The sequence below is a fragment of the Fukomys damarensis genome, unplaced genomic scaffold (assembly GCF_012274545.1).
Source record: "Fukomys damarensis isolate Sample0158 unplaced genomic scaffold, DMR_v1.0_HiC HiC_scaffold_30, whole genome shotgun sequence".
In the NCBI taxonomy this organism is placed as follows: domain Eukaryota; kingdom Metazoa; phylum Chordata; class Mammalia; order Rodentia; family Bathyergidae; genus Fukomys; species Fukomys damarensis.
In genome coordinates, this window is record NW_022900942.1 from 59,275,485 (window position 1) to 59,292,541 (window position 17,057).

General features: G+C 53.9%; 2 long non-coding RNA genes across 3 annotated transcripts in view; both read left to right on the top strand.

Moving 5' to 3' along the window:
- LOC104872462 overlaps window positions 1–1,261 on the top strand; it is a 2,373-nt gene extending 1,112 nt beyond the window's left edge. For both annotated transcript variants that reach the window (XR_783188.1, XR_783187.1), the window contains exon 3: window positions 635–1,261. This is a non-coding gene — a long non-coding RNA (uncharacterized LOC104872462). The remainder of the gene's footprint in view (window positions 1–634) is intronic.
- A 5,968-nt stretch (window positions 1,262–7,229) lies between these two features.
- LOC104872461 lies at window positions 7,230–9,231 on the top strand. The gene is made up of 3 exons (XR_783186.1): window positions 7,230–7,601; window positions 7,721–8,198; window positions 8,774–9,231. It is a non-coding gene; the product is annotated as an uncharacterized LOC104872461 (long non-coding RNA).
- The last annotated feature ends 7,826 nt before the right edge of the window (window positions 9,232–17,057 follow it).

Below are 17,057 nucleotides of genomic sequence, written 5' to 3' on the forward strand. Positions count from 1 at the left end.
TCGGGCCTCTCCGCTGGCCCCGCGGACCGATGCGGGCCGGGGATGGGAGGGTTGAAGACCCGGGCGGCGCGGCCAGGCCCCGGCACCCGAACCCCAGCTCTGCGACCTTTCAGAAACACAAACGAATCCAATTTCTGGTTTAAAATACGGTTTCAACCTTAGATTTCACAAACACAGATTAACGGGGCGGTGAAGGTTACGCCGTGTGTCTTCCGTGCAAGGACGCTGCCGCCCAAGGACGCGGAGTCACCTCCCTTCCCGCCGGCTGGGCTCCGGTGGCGGGGACGCGGGGACCCCTCTCCGGGGCCTCTTCCCCCGCGCGCCCCGTCAGGGTCCCTTCTTTCTCCCTCCTGCTTTCTTCTCCGTTTCCCCTCGCTCTCTCTCCTTCCCTTCCTTTCCTCCTTCCCTTCTTCCGCCCCCCCTCCCCCTTCCTGTCCTCTTCCTTCATCTCTTCCCCCTCACCTTCCTTCCTCATCTCCTCTCCTACCCTCAAAACCCCACTCCGGAGGTCGTCCAGCTCCGACCGGCCCAGGGCGGTCGCCGTCGTCCTGCGCCCCGAGTGCGCCTGGGGGGCTCGATCGATGGGGGCGGGAAGGTCGCCTCTTGCGTCAGCCTCCCCACTTTCTTCCCCCAGCCTCTGACTCCTTATCTGGGCTCCCCCTGACTGACGACAGATCCCCCAGCTTCCCGGCTGCCGCCTTAAACCGAATAAAAGTCTCTCCCAGGGCTGCGAAGTCTGCGGAGCCCGCGGTGTCTTCCTGGGGTCGCAGAAGGCGAATTCGAGAAACTGGCGACCGTGTGACCTGGAGGACACTAGGGTCCTGGGCCGCCCCACCTGGGAGGGCCAGGGAACTGGCAAACTCCAAGTCGAAGATGGGACCCTAAGAGCTCCCTGCTGGACTTCACGAAAAACCAAACCGGAGTCCGGGTGCCTAAATTACGGGCCTTTTTTTATTAGTTACACTAAATAATAACGATAAAAACAAACCACCCTAACATCCGGTGTGGTGATGCACGCCTGTAATCCCAGAACCCTGGAAGGCTGAGGCAGGAGGATCTCCATGAGTTGAGGCCAGTCTGGGGCTACTGAGTTCTTGTTTAACCTGGCATACCTAGTGAGACCCTATCTCAAGAAGCAAAAAGAAAAAAAACTCACCCCTAGCTTCCCGCCCCCACCCGTGGTCTTGCCATGGCCCGTGTCATCCCAGGCTCTCAGGGTTTGAACACAGGTGACCTGGAAGTTGGACAAACTGTGTAGATGGAGGCCGTCCATAGCAGGTGTGGGCCAGGGACTAACTGTGCAGGTTTCAGCCAAAGGTCACTCAGTCACCTGGGCAGGCTTGGAGGGGAAGCCAGGTCTTCATCATCAGCTCCGGTCCAGCCTGGCATCCGCCACTGCCTGGGCGAGGCCCTGCCCTGAGCACCCTACACTGCCCCAGGGCAGGCAATCGGCCTGGAGCAGCCGGGAGGTGGGTGGAGTCCGGGGCCCAGGCCTGGACCCTGTCCACCCGCCCCCGGCCCCAGCAGCCTCTCCCCACCCCTTTGAAACCTGGAAGAAGTGGGGGACAGGAGGGGGTCCTCCCCGGTCCTCCACCCTAGCTAATTCTCAGGCCAGCTCAGCTTCCAGGGAGGAGAAGGACTCCTCCTGCTCCCAGGCAGTACCCCTGGGGTGCAGCAGCATCTGCCTACCCGGCACCACTGCCCAGGGCTGTCCCGTCAGCTGCTCTTGCTATCCCTGTGTAGTGCTTGTTTTTATCCCCAAGGAGGAGGGGCAGGGATTGCTGAAAGAAAGCAGAAAAATAGCAAGAAGTGGGCTTTTGGAGATTTGCTAAATTACACACACACCCCCTTGAGTCAACTGAAGGGGAAAGGGCCAGAGTCTCATCACTCAGGAGGCTGAGGCAGGAGGATCAAAGTGAGTTCCAGGCCAGCCTGGGCTACAGAGCAGGACCCTGCCTCAACAATCAAAACTAGGAATAAAGTGAAAAGAAGAAAGTGCCCAAGGGAATGTAACAGTCCCTACATCCGACTCTCAGAAGCCTGCTCTTCCCTTCCAGCTGTGTCGAAAACACTGGGGGAATCCAGGCGAGGCTCCTCTGCGCCCAGGGTGCAGCCCCTCTGCTTTCTGCCAGCCCAGGCGACTGCAGAGGAGGCTGAGAAAGGAGCCTCTGGTTCAGTGTCTCCCTCCAGAAGGTGGCCCCTCGGCCGCCAGCTCCCTTCTTTCTCTAGAAAGGCACAGGACCCCCGTCCTCCAGGATCTCTAGCAGCCCCTGGGGGGTGGCCTGGGCCTGACGGCACCTTGGCTGGGTCTAAGCCACTCTCCCAGGGAGAACCCGGAGGACTCACAGCTGGCTTGGCAAGCACTCGCCCCACCTGGCACATCCGTCAGGCACCACATAAGGAAGGACAAACTGCTGTCACTGAGCCTGTGCCGGGTGCTCAGCACACAGGAGGCTGAGGCAGAAGGACCTCCGAAAATTCAAGGTGAGCCTGCACTACACAGCAAGATACTGTCCCGAAATATGACTATTACTCACAGAAGCTGAAGCCTTTCCTACCACTGCGCTGTGGTAGGGAACAGAGAGGGGAAGCTTCGTGTCCCTCCCCTACAGATCCTGTGAGCCACAGGCACCTTCACAGGATGGCACGATTCAGGGGTCCCAGGCACACAGCACACGCCCTGTGCTCCTTCCTGCAGAAGAGAGGGAGGCACTCAGAGCCCGTGCTGTGCGAGGCAGCCCTGAGGGCTGGCGTTAGATACTGAGGGGGCAGTCCTGGCCATCTTTTTGGTTTTTTGTTGTTTTTGTTTTGAGACAAGGGTTCATTATGTCACCCAGGCTGGTCTCGAACTCACCACGATCCTCCCGCCTCAGCCTCCTGAGTGCTGGGACTACACGTGCGCACCAAGCCTGGCTCTGGCTATGTACTATGCAGGTATTCGGTCCTTCAGTCATTCCCAGGGCTAAGACCTAACCCAGGGGCTCACACATGCGAGGCAAGCGCCGTACCACTGAGCCACTCCACTAAACAGGAGCAAAGCCAGGCTGCTCAAGAAGACACCGACCCTTTCACACTCTTTCTGACTCCTCCCTCTTCCACCCAGTCTACATTTCAATAACGACCTTTGTTTCTAAGCCTGTGAACATGACAAAGACTACTGTTCTTTGACAGTAAAATGAACAGGAAAGCCAAGTGTGGTGCTGTGTGCCTCCCATCCCATCACTGAGGAGGCTGAGGCAGGAGGATCACCGAGAATTGGAGCCCAGCCTGGGCTACACAGGGAGACCCTGTTTCAACACACACACACACACACACACACACACACACACACAATGACCAGGAAAAGAGATTTGCTTTCCAGAAGCAAGGTGTGGAGGGGACACAGAAGTCTCCTCTCGGCAGGGTTTCCACAGGCCCAGGACCTTTTTCCCTGCTCTCTGACAGCCCGGCTCTTCTGCCTTTGATTTTACCAGGGCAGCCATCCCCGCTCTTCTCTTCCAGTCCCACACTGAAACCTGATAGAACCCAAGATCCGAAAGCTTCGTGCTCGTGCAGATTAGCGCCCTCCTGCCCCGCTCTGGCCCGCCAGCCCCACACTGCTGCACCCAGGACAGACCCCTGGGCCAGCACAGCCAGACGGCAGGTGGCTGGGTGGCTCCAGCTTCCTCCGGTGCACACTCTGTCAGCGTCCTCTGTGCCAGCTCTCTGCTACGGCCAGTCTGTAGCCTGCCTGGGGAAGTAAAGTAACTAACTTGGGGTTTGTTTGGTCTTCTGAGACAGGGTCTGGCTGTGTAGTCCAGGCTGGCCTCAGACTCATGGGGATCCTCCTGCCTCAGCCTCCTGAGTGCTGGGGTCACAGGCTGTATGCATGGCAGGAACTGTAACTTGGAGCATTTAGACCTGGTTACACCCGGGTGCAAAGTCAGGGACACACAGCATGAGTGCTGGGTCTCCCTGGAGCCACAAAACAGTCTTGTTGGTGATCAAGGAGGACCCTTAACTTTGCTGCGTCAGTTGCTGCACCCATAAAATGGCAGAAATGTTACTGTCTACAGACGTCAGTCATGGGCTAATGCTTTGGCGCTGTTCCTGCCCCACCCCGCCCTCTCAGCGCTCTGGAAAGAGGAGCTCAGTCTTCTCAGCTCCTCGATTTCTGTCAGGTTGGACATTAATCTAAACGCGTTCTGACGGAGATGCCATCAAAATAACTTGTTCCTGAGGCTGAGGGGAGGAAAAGGGGGGAAAAAAGAAGCAGCCAGAAGTATCACGTGCAGGTACAAAGTCCCCGGGGGAATGTGATCATCAAGGATATCTAAAATGTACCAATAAAAAAATAAATTAGAAAAATACATAAATCATTTTTTCTTTGCCTGTCCATGTTTAAGTGCACCAAACCACAGGCGGCTGACCAGAAGCAATTGCCAAGGATGGAAAGTCTTATTCTCCGTATGGGTACTAGGCAGGGACTTCATATTTACAAATAAGTCATTCTTTTAATTATTTTGCATGAGTTTTTTGGTTTCTTTTTTGTTTGAGACAGGGTTTCACTGTGTAGTCCAGGGTGGACTTGAACTCGTGGCGATCCTCCTGCCTCAGCCTCCCGAGTGGTGGGGTCACAGGTGTGCGCCACCACGCCCAGCTTCATTTTTCCTGACAGGATTTTCTGGGTTCCAGGTGTAGCTCAGTGGTAAGTGCTTACCTCAAGCCCTGAGCTTGATCCCTGGGGCCACAATAACAGTAATACCTTTCTTATTAAGAAAAACATCTTAGGGAACAGCGGTTTAAGAGCTTTCTTTATAAAATCGCTGCTCCAAGACTGTGAACTACAAAATGTAATGCAATTTTCCTAAGGAAGGCGACCTCCGCAGCGGCGGGGCATGGACAGACGGCCGGAGAGCTCTGCTGCCTGTCTGCAGGACCCGGCCACCTCTGCAGGCGGGACTGAAGGGAGACTTCACGGATAACAAATCCCTTTTTCTGGCTACTCCCAAGCCAGTGTTACTCTGTTTATAATACCACACGTTGAAGGCGCACGACTGTCCAACAAAAACAGTGTGAGTGTCGCACGGTTCCTCAGGATGGCGACGCACAGCCCGGGCCGCCACGTCCGCCAGAAACTGCAGCCAGGATCGGAAACAGAGCTGTGCAACCGCAGCGCTCACTGGCTGCCCCTCAGCGCATGCGCCGGATGAGGCCCCAGGCAGGTTTGAAAGCCTGGAGTGGGGAGTTCGAATCCCAGCTATGCAGCCCGCTGTCTCTAGCTATTCGTCCTCATGAAAACCCCTTAACTCCTCCACTTCTCACGTCCCCTGCCTGCAAAAGGAAGTGGCGGTAAATTGCACAGGATTGTCACTGAAGCCTAAATGGATTCCTATAAATAACATCTTTCATGCCCGGTGTGATGACGCACTCCTGTCATCCACTCGGGAGGCTGAGGCAGGACAATCGCTATGAGTTCGAGGCCAACCACGGCTACATAGTGGGTTCAAGGCCAGCCTGAACCACATAGTGAGACCCTGTCTCAAATTTTTTTTTCTTTTCTTAATAAATTCTATTTTAAAAATTTTTATTTTATCCCATTCCCCCCTCAAGCCCTATGTACAAAAGCTTTGTTTCCATTTTTTTCGTTCTATTTTCACTTCCTTGTCCCTCCCTTCCTCTCTCCCTCCCTACTCCCTTGCTCCCACGTGAACACTCTCTTCCCATTTCCCAACATCCATTATACATCTCCTCATTTCCATATTCAGTTTCTCACGCCACAGAAAAATATTTTTTCTAAAAGAGTTAAAGTCGTCATAACACAGAGCTCCATGCACACCCAAGTTCATAGCAGTATAACTCATAACAGCTCAATCCTGGAAGCAGCCTCTATGTCCGTCAACATGAGCTGATGAAGAAAAGGTGGCGTTTACACTCAGTGGAGTGCTACTCTGCCATAAACAAGGATAGGTTTGAGTCATTTGTAGGACTCATGGATGCGCCTTGAGACCAGTGTTAAGTAAAATAAATCAGACACAAGCTTAAATATCACACGATTTTTCTTACGTGAGAAATCCAAAGTATAAATAAGTGAAAGAGAAAAAAAAAGAAAGAAATACAAGGAGAAGTCACTGCCTGGCCCCTGTTGGGAGCTCAGAGACACAGCTGCCGGCCTCCTGGCCCCACCACTGCCATGGCCCACGGTGTCTCCGGAGCTCCCATGTTGGGAACTTCAGTCTTCGGAATCGTGTGTCTTTGGGGTGGACCAGGTGACCAGAGGGGCTCTGGGGATGGAGCCAGGAAGAGCAGGCCCAGCCCCTGCTGCTCTGCTGCACCCTGTGGTGCCCTCCGAAAGGCAGTGCCCCCAGGAGGTCTCCCCAGTGCCGAACCAGGGCTGTGCAGTTGGGCCCAGGCCTCCAGACCACAAGCCAGACAACCTCGGGCCTCGCTCACAGCCGCAGAAGACAGACTAAGACCCCGTGGAAGGGTGCTTCTCCTCTGCAGCCTGCTGCCGTGTCCAGAGTGCTGTCTTTTCCTTCTTTTGCTGGTGTTTTTGAGACAGGACCTCACAGTGCCATTCAGGCTGGCCTTGAACTCAGGGTGATCCTCCTGCCTCAGCCTCCTGAGTACTGGGATACAGGTGTGGACCGCCTCACCTGGTTCTCACGCTACAGTTCTCTGCATCACCCTCATGTTTGTGTGTGTCTGTCTGTCTGTGTGTGTGCGTGTGTGTGTGTGTGTGTGTGTGGCTCACCTGTGGCCTCACCTGTTAGGCCTGTACCACTGAGCCACACACCCCACCCCCATTTCATGTTCCATGACTGAAAAGCACATTCTTCTTTCTGCCAATAGCAATGATGTGAAGGAGCAAACTCAGGCCCAGCATCCACCAAAAATAAGTTCGTACCAGAAAAGAGGAGGGAAAGGTGGGGTCACTGTCTTTCCTGCTTATGTTGTTACTGCTTTGGTCTTTCAGATTTCTCTGCATTTGTGGGCACCAGCAGTGTGAGACCCGAGGCCTCCTTGAGGAAGACTGTCGCCCATACCAGGGCCCCCTTTCCTGGAAGTCCCCCAAAATGCAGGACCTACAGTGGCTGTTTACATCTTTAAAATGGGCTATGACACTGGGCTCGTGGCGCACGCTTGTAATCTCAGCCCTCGGGAGGCTGAGGCAGGAGGGTCACTGGGAGTTCGAGACCAGCCTGGGCAACCTAGTGAGCTCCAGGTCAGTCTCAAGTACATAGTGAGACCCTGTCTCAACAAACAAACAAACAAAAAATGGGTTATGAATTCCCCTCAGAACACTCCTCCTGGCTTCTAACACGCTAGGCCCCTCCTTGCCACCTTCTGGGGGTTCCCGAAGCGCCCTTCAGGGTGTGTCCGAGACGTCGCCAGCTGTACTGTGAGTGTGTGCAAGAGGGAGGCAGCCGTGACGGCGTCACAGGCGTCCTCAGCCGCCTCGCTCACTGCATCTGGCAGCCCTGCGACTTCCAGCTCCCCCACAGCCAAACTGAGCCTGAAAAGTGAACATCTGGACTGCACTCAGGGCACCTGCCCAGCACGAGCACCCTAGAGGCCCGGGCAGGACGGCTGAGCTCCGCCTCGGAAAGGCGAGGACGCGGGTGAGCGTGTTGTGAGCGTGTTGCGCGCCGGGAAGCAGGGGCGGTGGCTTGGAGGGGATCCACGGCCGAGTGTCTTTCCGGTGCGTTTAAAACCCTGGAGCTTTCTGATCACGTTCCAGGGAAGGAAGCACCGTCCGGGGGCCCACTGAGACCTCCTGGGTGATCCCCGGTGACCACGCAGCGAGGGACAGGGGTACAGAACGGGGGCGCAGAAGACACAGGGAGCAGACCCGAGGCAGAGGTGGGGTCCGGGTCTCAGGGATCCGGTACGAGGGGCGCCCGGGCAGAGCGCGCTGCCGGTCACAGGTCCCGCGTCCCTGTCCCCCCCAGGGCCCCCAGACTCGTCCTCCCCGCCCTCCCTCTCCCCCCACCCGGACGCGAAGCAGGCGCTGCAGATCCCTGAGCGGCTCCCCGCAGGGCGGCTCTGAGTCCGTCTTCCTGGGGCCCCCGCTGCGTCCGAAGCTCACTGGACCCCTTCGTCCTTCTTAAATACCGAGCCCAGTTCCGTTTTCGTGTTCACATCACCCACGGGTGGCCAAAGCTCTCTACGCTTAACGAAAATCCCCCGCTGCCACCAACCCCTGGGTGGAGGAGGAGGTGATTATTTGCTTTTGCCTAGAAATATGAGTCTGTTTGGGTCTCTCAGGTTTCCATAAAAATGACAAATCAAAAAAAGGAAAAATGAGTTTGCCCTAACAAACAAGGTATTCTGTGTATAAATATTTAGAGGCAAGATGTGAATGCTATGCTGGAATTTCAAAAATGGATAAAATAATGTTGGTAAACCTTTCATTGCTGTGAAAGCAAGCGTGATACAGCTTGCTGAACAGAGAATGAAAAGTCCTCTGTTGCCTTGTTACTCAAGAATGCTTCCCAGTTTACCGACTTAAAATAAACCTTGAAGCTGGGCAGGGCAGGGCGGGGTGGTGCACACCTGTAATCCAGCCCTGGGGAGGCTGAGACAGGAGGATTTCAAATTCGAACCCATCCTGGACAACTGAATGAGTTAGCGAGACCCTGTTTCAAATAAAAATAAAAAGAGCTGTGGGTGGGTTCGCTCCTCGGTCCTGAAAGAAAGAAAAAAGTCAGAAGAGAAAGCTGGCTCAGCAGCGCTTTCTCCATACTCACATTCATCAAACTAGATTCCCCACTCCCTGGTCTTCTCTTTCTAGCGAATGGCGTCCGCAGCAGCATCCGGAGCTGGGAGGCCGCAGAGCAGAACAGATGGGCTTGTGCTTAGGAAGGCGGCTGTCCTTGGATGGGGCCCCATCGGTGCCCCGAGCGCAGCTCCCCTCCTGAGACTGCCTTCTGCCATCCACCTCCCCAGGCCTCACTGAGCCACTGGCCGAAGCCCCGGGCCCCTCCAGCTTTCCAAAGGCTTCCGGGAGGCTCTCTGCTTCATCGGAAGCCTGAAAATAAAGTTCCTATCAAGGGTTAGACTTGTAATAGCTGCCAGATAGGGTGGCACATGCCTGGCATCCCAGCAATCTGAAGACAGAGACAGGAGGGTCACAAATGTAAGCCCAGTCTGGGGAACTCATCGACAGCAAATCAGAAAATCAGAAAGGCTGGGGAAGCCGGGCGTGGTGGCAAGACCAGCCCGGGCTACACAGTGAGCTCCAGGTCAGTCTCAACTACATAGTGAGACCCTGCCTCAAAAAACAACAACGAGTACAAAATGCTGGAAATGAAACTCAGTGGGAAGAGCCTGGGTTCAATCCCCACTACCACAGAACAATGTGTAGTCGTTATCACAGCAATAACACTAGAACTTTCGATTTGAGATTTTTTTTTTACAATTTTTTTTGTTTTATTGATACAAGTCTCCTGGTTCAGGCTGGCCTTGAACTTCCCATGTAGCCCAGGCTAGTTTTGAACTCACAGCGATCCTCCTGCCTCAGCCTCCTGAGTGCTGGGATCACAGGTGTGCACCGCCATACCCGGCTATGGAATGTTCTTTATAATAAAGACAAACACTTTTGTAACTTTGGGCACTTTACCCTATTTCTTGCAGATGAAGTTTGTTTCAAAGTGAATCCAATCTGCTCTGCAGAGTAGAAGTGAACGCTGATTTTGTTAAAGTCCTGTGCTCTTCTTCCTGCTTCCTCTCCCAAACATTTGCTTCTTTTCACTAAAATGCCCACAACGTTTGCAAACAGGAAATACTTTTTAACTTGGGTGGTGGATAAAGTGATGGTGACGAGCATGATGATATTAATTGCTTTATGTTAATAGTTCAATTTTAGCCAGGCTTGGTGGTGCACGCCTGTAATCCCAGCACTTGGGAGGCTGAGGCAGGAAGCTTACCATGAGTTCAAGGCCAGTCTGGGCTACACAGTGAGATCCTGTCTCAAAAATCCAAGAAGAAAGAGGAAGAGGAGGAGGAGGAGGAGCAGGAGGAAGAGGAAGAAGAAATTTGACTTTGAGTATCTGTTCTCAGGACAAGGAAGTCCCAGCACGCCTTCACTTTATATCCTAAGCACTTTAAAAAGTATGAATGTGCCAGGAATGTATACCTGTAGCCACAGCACTCAGGAGGCTGAGGCAGGGGAATCACAAGTTCGAGGCCATCCTGGAGTGCAAGGCCAGCCTGAGCTACATAGTGAGACCCCGGCTCAAGTGCCCTCCCTCCCCCCAAAAAACACAAATGCTTTCTTGCTAACACAGTCCCCTAAATTTAAATTAAGGGGTCAAGGCACATTTTCCAAATGCTCTACTCCTGAGATACACCCTTCTCTACACAGGGCCCTGGGTTAAAGTAAAACCTGGAGGAAGCAGGGTGTGGTGGCCCACCCTGTCATCCCAGCACTCAGGAGGCTGAGGCAGGAGGATCGCTGAGAGTTCAAGGCCAGCCTGGGCTCCATAGTGAGTTCCAGATCATCCTGAACTACATAGTGAGACCCTGACTCCAAAAAGGAAAATGTATTCATCTCGTGTTTTCTTTTTGCTCAGTGATTTTCTCCACCTTTACATTTGATCTGGCTGAAGCTTTGGACATTTCTCTTTTGTAGAGCAGGGTGCAGCTGGGGCCTCGTCCATGCCAGGCCAGCCCCGGACACCAAGCCACACTCCCAGCCTGGAGATTCCATTTTACAAGTCTCTCCTGAGCATGTGTTGTTTGTGGAAATAAGGAAACAATTCCAGGGATTCAGGGAAGCCAGGCTGGGCCTGGTCCTGGGTGTATAGCTGGTCTGGCTGTCGGCGGGCAGCGGGTCAGTCAGCAAACATTTATCCAGTGCCTACCTGGTGCTAGGCAAGTGGGCAAACACTGGGCACGTGGCGGCCTCCAGGCGGGGCGGTGGGCACCAGGAGGGCCCTCGGGGTTCAGCAGGAGCCTGATCTCTGCCCCGCTGGCCAGCACTCCTGAGAGAAAGACGCTCTTTGCTCTTTGACAACAGCTACACAGGGAGCTTTTCAAACGCAAGACTACAGTCACTAGAAATAGCACAGAAATAAGTTGTCTTTCTCCTACAGGCTATTTTTAGGGAAAACTAAATGACAAGAAAGCTAAATAGTCTAAGAAATGAACTCGCACTCAAGAGACTGAGGCAGGAGGGTCTCTGTGAGTTCGAGGCCAGCCTGAAGCACATAGCAAGACCCTGTCACAAAAGCAAAAAGAAGGAAAGAAAGAAGAAAAAGAAAGGGAATTTACAGAAGTCAGCTGATCTATATTATTTGCTAATGGGACTACACAGTAGCAGTGGCTTTTCAAACTGATGTGAGACACTGTCCTAACACTCTGGATCCACCAGGCTCTGTCTGTAGCACCACAGAAACACTAAATCAGTAATAAAAACCAGCATGTCTTCAGACACACCGTGATTTCTGCACCCCGGAAGTAATATCATTTTCAGAGAGGTCCCAGGCAGGAAGAGAGAAATTCCAGGCCCTAAAACCGCCTGGTCCCAGCCATGCCCCTCCTGACCCTGTGCAGGGTATCTACACCCACAGGTTTCCTTTTTCTCACCTTAGAATAGAATCACCAGCAGGGGATTTAGCTCAGTGGTTCCGCCACCTGCCCACAAGCACAAGGACCCGTGTTCGATCCCCGGTACCAGAAACAAAACAAAACAAAAAAGAAAAAAAAGGGGGAGTGATTGCTATAACTGACTTCCTCCCTTTCACTTTAGCCAGGCGTGGTGGCGCACGCCTGTAATCCCAGCACTCGGGAGGCTGAGGCAGGGGGATCACTGCAAGTTCAAGACCAGCCTGGGCTACATGGTGAGTTCCAGGTCAGTCTCAAATACATAGTGAGACCCTGTCTCACAAAAAAAAAAAAAAGAAAAAAAAGAGACTAGAATCGCCAACTGCTACCTCCATATCACTGTACGGGATCCGTAGACCCTCCTGCCTCAGCCTCCTTCGTAGAGTGCTGGGGTTACAGGTGTGCACCCCCAGCCTCTCAGCTTCGCATTAAAATTTCTGAAAGGATTATGTTTGGGAGCATTACACAACATGATATTTGATATTTTCCCTATTCTCTGGCCAAATGCGTGTGTTTGCCCTAATGTGCCCGTCCTCCCCTCTCCTACCGTCTGGGTCTCCCATGGGCTTCCGGTTGGGCCCCGGCCAGTCTCTTCCCACGCGGGCGCAGGCTTCCCTGGAAGCGGATGCAGATCCAGCGTCGGTGCCGTCCGCGGTGCTCACCGCCTGGCGCTGTGACCCAGTGTGGCCGGGCTCCCAGCTGCCTCGGCCCGGCTGCTCCGTGCACAGTCGCCGGCGGCACCCGCTTCCTTGTCCCTTTCCCGACCCTGTGCCCACTGCCCCCTCCGACCGTCGCAGCCCCGGGCTCCCGGGACTCGCCCTTCCCCTGCTCTGCTCCTCAAGCTCCATGGATGGACATGGACTTTTTAGCCTCACCTCCTGGGTTACGCGTTTCCCGGTGTGGGGTGAGACAGGTTCTTGCAGTGCAGCCCAGGCTTTCATCCTGCGACCCTCCTGCCTCGGTCTCCCAAGTGCTGGGAGTTCAGGTTTGTTCCACTTCCTGATTTTCCAAGATGCCCTCCCTACCAACCCGAAAGAGCCCGTTTTAATCACAGCGTGATACAGAACCAGCATCCCAATTCAGGAAAACAAAACCATCTTCATGACCACCACTAGCACCCCAGATCTTCTCCCAGCCCGATGAACAAGGTTTGGTGGTACACTCGTGTAACACCAGCTTCTCCTTGGGAAGCTGAGACAAGAGGATCCCTCGAATCCAGGAGTTCAAGACCAGCCTGGAGGATATAGCAAGACTGAATCTCAAAACTAAAAAACAAAACAGACACAATAAGAGGCCAGGCTCACGCCTGTAATCCCAGCACTCGGGGAGGCTGAGGCAGGAGGATCGCTGTGAGTTTGAGACCAGCCTGGGCTACATAGTGAGTTCCAGGTCAGTCTCAACTACGTAGTGAGACCCTGTCTCAAAAAAACCAAACACACACACACATACACACACCACACAAGAGATAAGGCTAGGGCCAGGGATTTATCTCAGTGGTGCCGCCTCCTGCCTTGCAAACACAAGGTCCCAAGTTTGATCCCTGGTACCAAAACATAAAACAAGAGATCAGGCTGGCTGCAGTGGTGCGAACCTGTAATCCCTGTACTCTGAGCAATTAAGTGATGTATTGAGACCTTGTTTCAAAATAAAGAAAAAGAGTTGGGGATTGAGGGCCCTGGGAAAGAAGGGGGATAGCTCCATTCCAAAATTCTAAATAATTTCATATTCTTAAAAATGTCACATGGCCACATGTGGTGGCACACATCTGTAACCCCACCATTCAGGAGGCTGAGGCAGGAGGACTGCCGAGAGTCGGAGCCCAGCCTGGGCTGCGTAGGGAGACTGTGTCCCAAACAAACAGAGATAAATAAGTAGATGCTGGCATACCCCACAGGAGAGACCTGCGACTTCAGTGATCAAACTCTTTAACACAAAGAACGTGTGTGGGATTGTCTGTGCCCACCGGGGTGTTTCACAAGCCACGGCAGTGTCTGTGCTCTGCCCTTGACTGTCTCCACCAAGGGCAGCTCCAGACACACCAAGACACAACAGCGCCAGGCCAGGGACAAGGACGAGGGGACAGTCCAAGTCCCGATCTGTGGTGAGACCCTGTCTTAAAAGTCTTAAAGCAATGTGCCAGTCAGGGCGGCCCACACCCGTGATCCCAGCACTCGGGAGGCTGAGGCAGGAGGATCGCTGAGAGTTTGAGGCCAGCCTGGGCTTCACAATGAGCTCAAGGCCAGCCTGAATGGCACAGAGAGATCCTGTCTCAGAAAACAAAACAGAATGGAGGCCTTAAAGTATATGGAGAAAGCTCAGGCCACAGGATGGTGGAGAGTTCAAGGCCAGCCTCAGCTCCATAGCAAGACCCTGTCTCAAAAAACAAAGAAAAAAGATCCCAGATCTGTGTCACAGCACCTAGGCTTTATTTTTGTTTTTGAAATAAAGTCTCCCTATGGAGTCCGGGCTGGGCTCACATGTAAGGTCCTCCTGCCTCAGCCTCCCAGAGGGCTGGGATTATAGGCATGGGCCACCAGGCCTCTCTTTCCCTTAATGTCAAAAGGTGACCTTGCTCAGGGACCTGGCCTTCACCACACCGCCCAGCACATTCCTCACAGAATTTCCTCCATCAAAGCGGCTTGGCTTGTTTGATGTCTACGCACCCTGAGAATTCTTACCTGACCGGATCAGATAACCCGCTCCTGAGCCCCGGGGACAGCACTGTGTAGAGCACTAAGAGGAATAACACTGTACATGTTTAGTGCTTTGGAACCTTCTTCACAGAGCTGGGCATGGAGGTGCACGCCTGTAATCCCCGCACTCAGGAGGCTGAAGCAGGAGGATCCCACCTGGGCTGCACAGTAAATTCAAGGCCAGCCTGAACCACACAGTGAGAGTCTGTCTCAAAAACAGTAATGAGTGAGTCTCCTTACTGAGCCCTAATGCACACTAACCCTTCTTGGGCTGTCTGCCTCACGCTCATGACGGAGCGGGAAGTGCCCTTCCCCATTGCCACGGGGGAAAACTGCAACCCGGAGCCCAGAGGTGGAAGGGTCGGAACCGGACGCCAGGTTCAGGACTGCGCAGCGGTGCCTCTCATGAACCGGGCTCAAGTGTCTTCCCGGACCATTACCTGGTGGGCCCTGTGAGAAGGGGTGGCATTTCTGTCCCCTCCCAAAGCCCCGGAGAGGTTCACGCATCCAAGGGTCAGGCCGGCCATTCTGCCCCAGGAACAGGGTTCAGGGCAATCCGAGCACCTTGTCTCCGGCTCGGGCACAGAACACCCAGGTGGTGCACATCTGCACCCAGCTCTTGGGGAGGCTGAGACAGGAGAATTCAAAACTGGAGCCCAGCCTGGTCAATTTAGTGAGTAGGCAAACCCTGCCTCATAATAAAAAAAAAAAAATTACTAAAAAGGGCTGGGGGTGTAACTTGGTGCAAAAGCCCTGGGCTCAATCTACAGTGCTTCAAAAAAATGTTTAAATTCATCTTCTAGGTAAAAATCAGCTTAGCTGTGCCGCGCTGAAAGAGAGGCATCCGAAATTCTAACATAAATTTAAGCATGAAGAACAAAGGTGGCAGCTCCGAAAAGTGGGCGGGAAAAGACCGTGCCCAGCGCTCTCCGCTCTGCCCTTCATGTGACCACCCTGAGTCTTCTCATCTTTTTAATAAATTTTATTTCACCCCATCCCATCGCCCCGCTGAAGTACCCTCCCTCACTGTGTACAAGAGCTTTGTTTCCATCCCCGAGTCCCATCCCGGGGTCTCCACACCGGGCAGGCCCTCTGCCACCGAGCTACACGCAGCTCTTCTCTTGTTTTTATTTCTCTTTCATTTGCTTCTTCTACTCCTTAGTTTCCGATTTAACAAAAGGCCTTAGTGCCAGGCGTGCTGGTGCACACCTATAACCCAGTGCTCGGAGGCTGAGGCAGGAGGATCTTTCGAGGCCAGTCTGGGCTACACAGTGAGGAGAGAGAGGATGAATCTGAGTCACACGCAGCTCTGGCGCTTTTCCTTCCCGGAAGGAGCAGCCGACCACGAGCTGGACCGCGGGAAAGCGGGCCCTGCCGGGCGCCGGGCCCCTGAGCACTGACTCTCTTGACACCGTCAGGGCCTCGGCCGGCACAGCCTCCCAGGGGCATCTGCGATTCTGGCTGAGCGGAGTCGCCCTGCTCGCTTCCCTAACCCTCCCTGGGGTCAAGGCCTGGAGTTGAATCAGACACCACCCAAAGGGCTGGGCTCACAGCTGAGAAGCCCAGCGCTTCTGTGTAGTTCTGGTCTCTCCCCTTCCTCTCAGAGAGGCTCCAGGCTGCGGCACAGGGAGCAGAGGCGGCTGGGCCGGGGTCTGGGATCGAACCGCAGCCTGGAGGGCCAGAGAAGCCCCGCAGCCGGCCGCCCCCAGCTTGCACACGGAGCGCCTCCGACCTTCGCAGGAGCTACAAGCCCAGCCCTTTCCTTATTTATTTCCAGACAGTGTCTCACGAAATTCCCGGGCGACCCTTCTGCCTCGGCCTCCCGAGTGCTGGAAGACCAGAGATGGGGAACCAGGGCCTCACCCCCGAGAGGCAAGCGCTGGAGCGCCAAGCCCACTGCCAGCCCAGGGGCACAGAACCTCATCAGCCCCTCAGCGGGTGCACAGGAAACAGATTTTCCTAAGCGAGTGAGCTGCGGGGTCCGCAGACAGCTCCACCCACGCGCCTGCGCAACTGCACCGACCCGGAGACCGGAAATTAAAAGCGCACAGCAGTGCGAGGACCCCCGGAGGGGTCCCCTTGTCATCTGCCTTCCCAGGCACCTAGGCGCCCCCAAACTACGGGATTAGGAGTTTCAACCGCATCGTCTTCTTTTACGGACCAAACATGACAGAAATAAAAAAGCAATTTAAGTCCCTAGTTTTCCTAAGATCCGATTGACCTACCTTTCCTTCTTATGTCTTACTCTAAGGAAACACAAACCATCAAGAGGAACATTAAACTGGGTGTGGAGGTGCACACCTGTATTCCTAGCCCTCTGGTAGGCTGAAGCAGGAGGATTGCAAATTGGAGTCTTGCCTGGGGAACATAGAGACTTAGTAATTAAGAACCTGTCTCAAAATTTTAAAAAAACAAATAAAAACATTTTTTAAGGGCTCAGTGTGAAGGCCCTGAGTTCGTATCCAATAATGAAAAAAACAAGTAGGAGAAAGAGAGAAACAATCAACATCAAAATCAACCAAGCCAAATGTGGTGGTGCACGCCTGTAATCCAGGCACTTGGGAGGCTGAGGCAGGGGGATTGGACACCAGCCTGGGCTACACAGTGAGTTCGAGGCCAGCCTGAACTGCATAGGGAGACCCTCTTTCTAAAAGCAAAACGAAAAGTACCACCACCAACAACAAAAATAAAATCAGCCAAAAAGGACATTAAAATCAGCCCCCCAAGAACAGCGGGCCCCAGCTCTTCCCATCCTACTCCTCTTCTCCCTCTCAACCA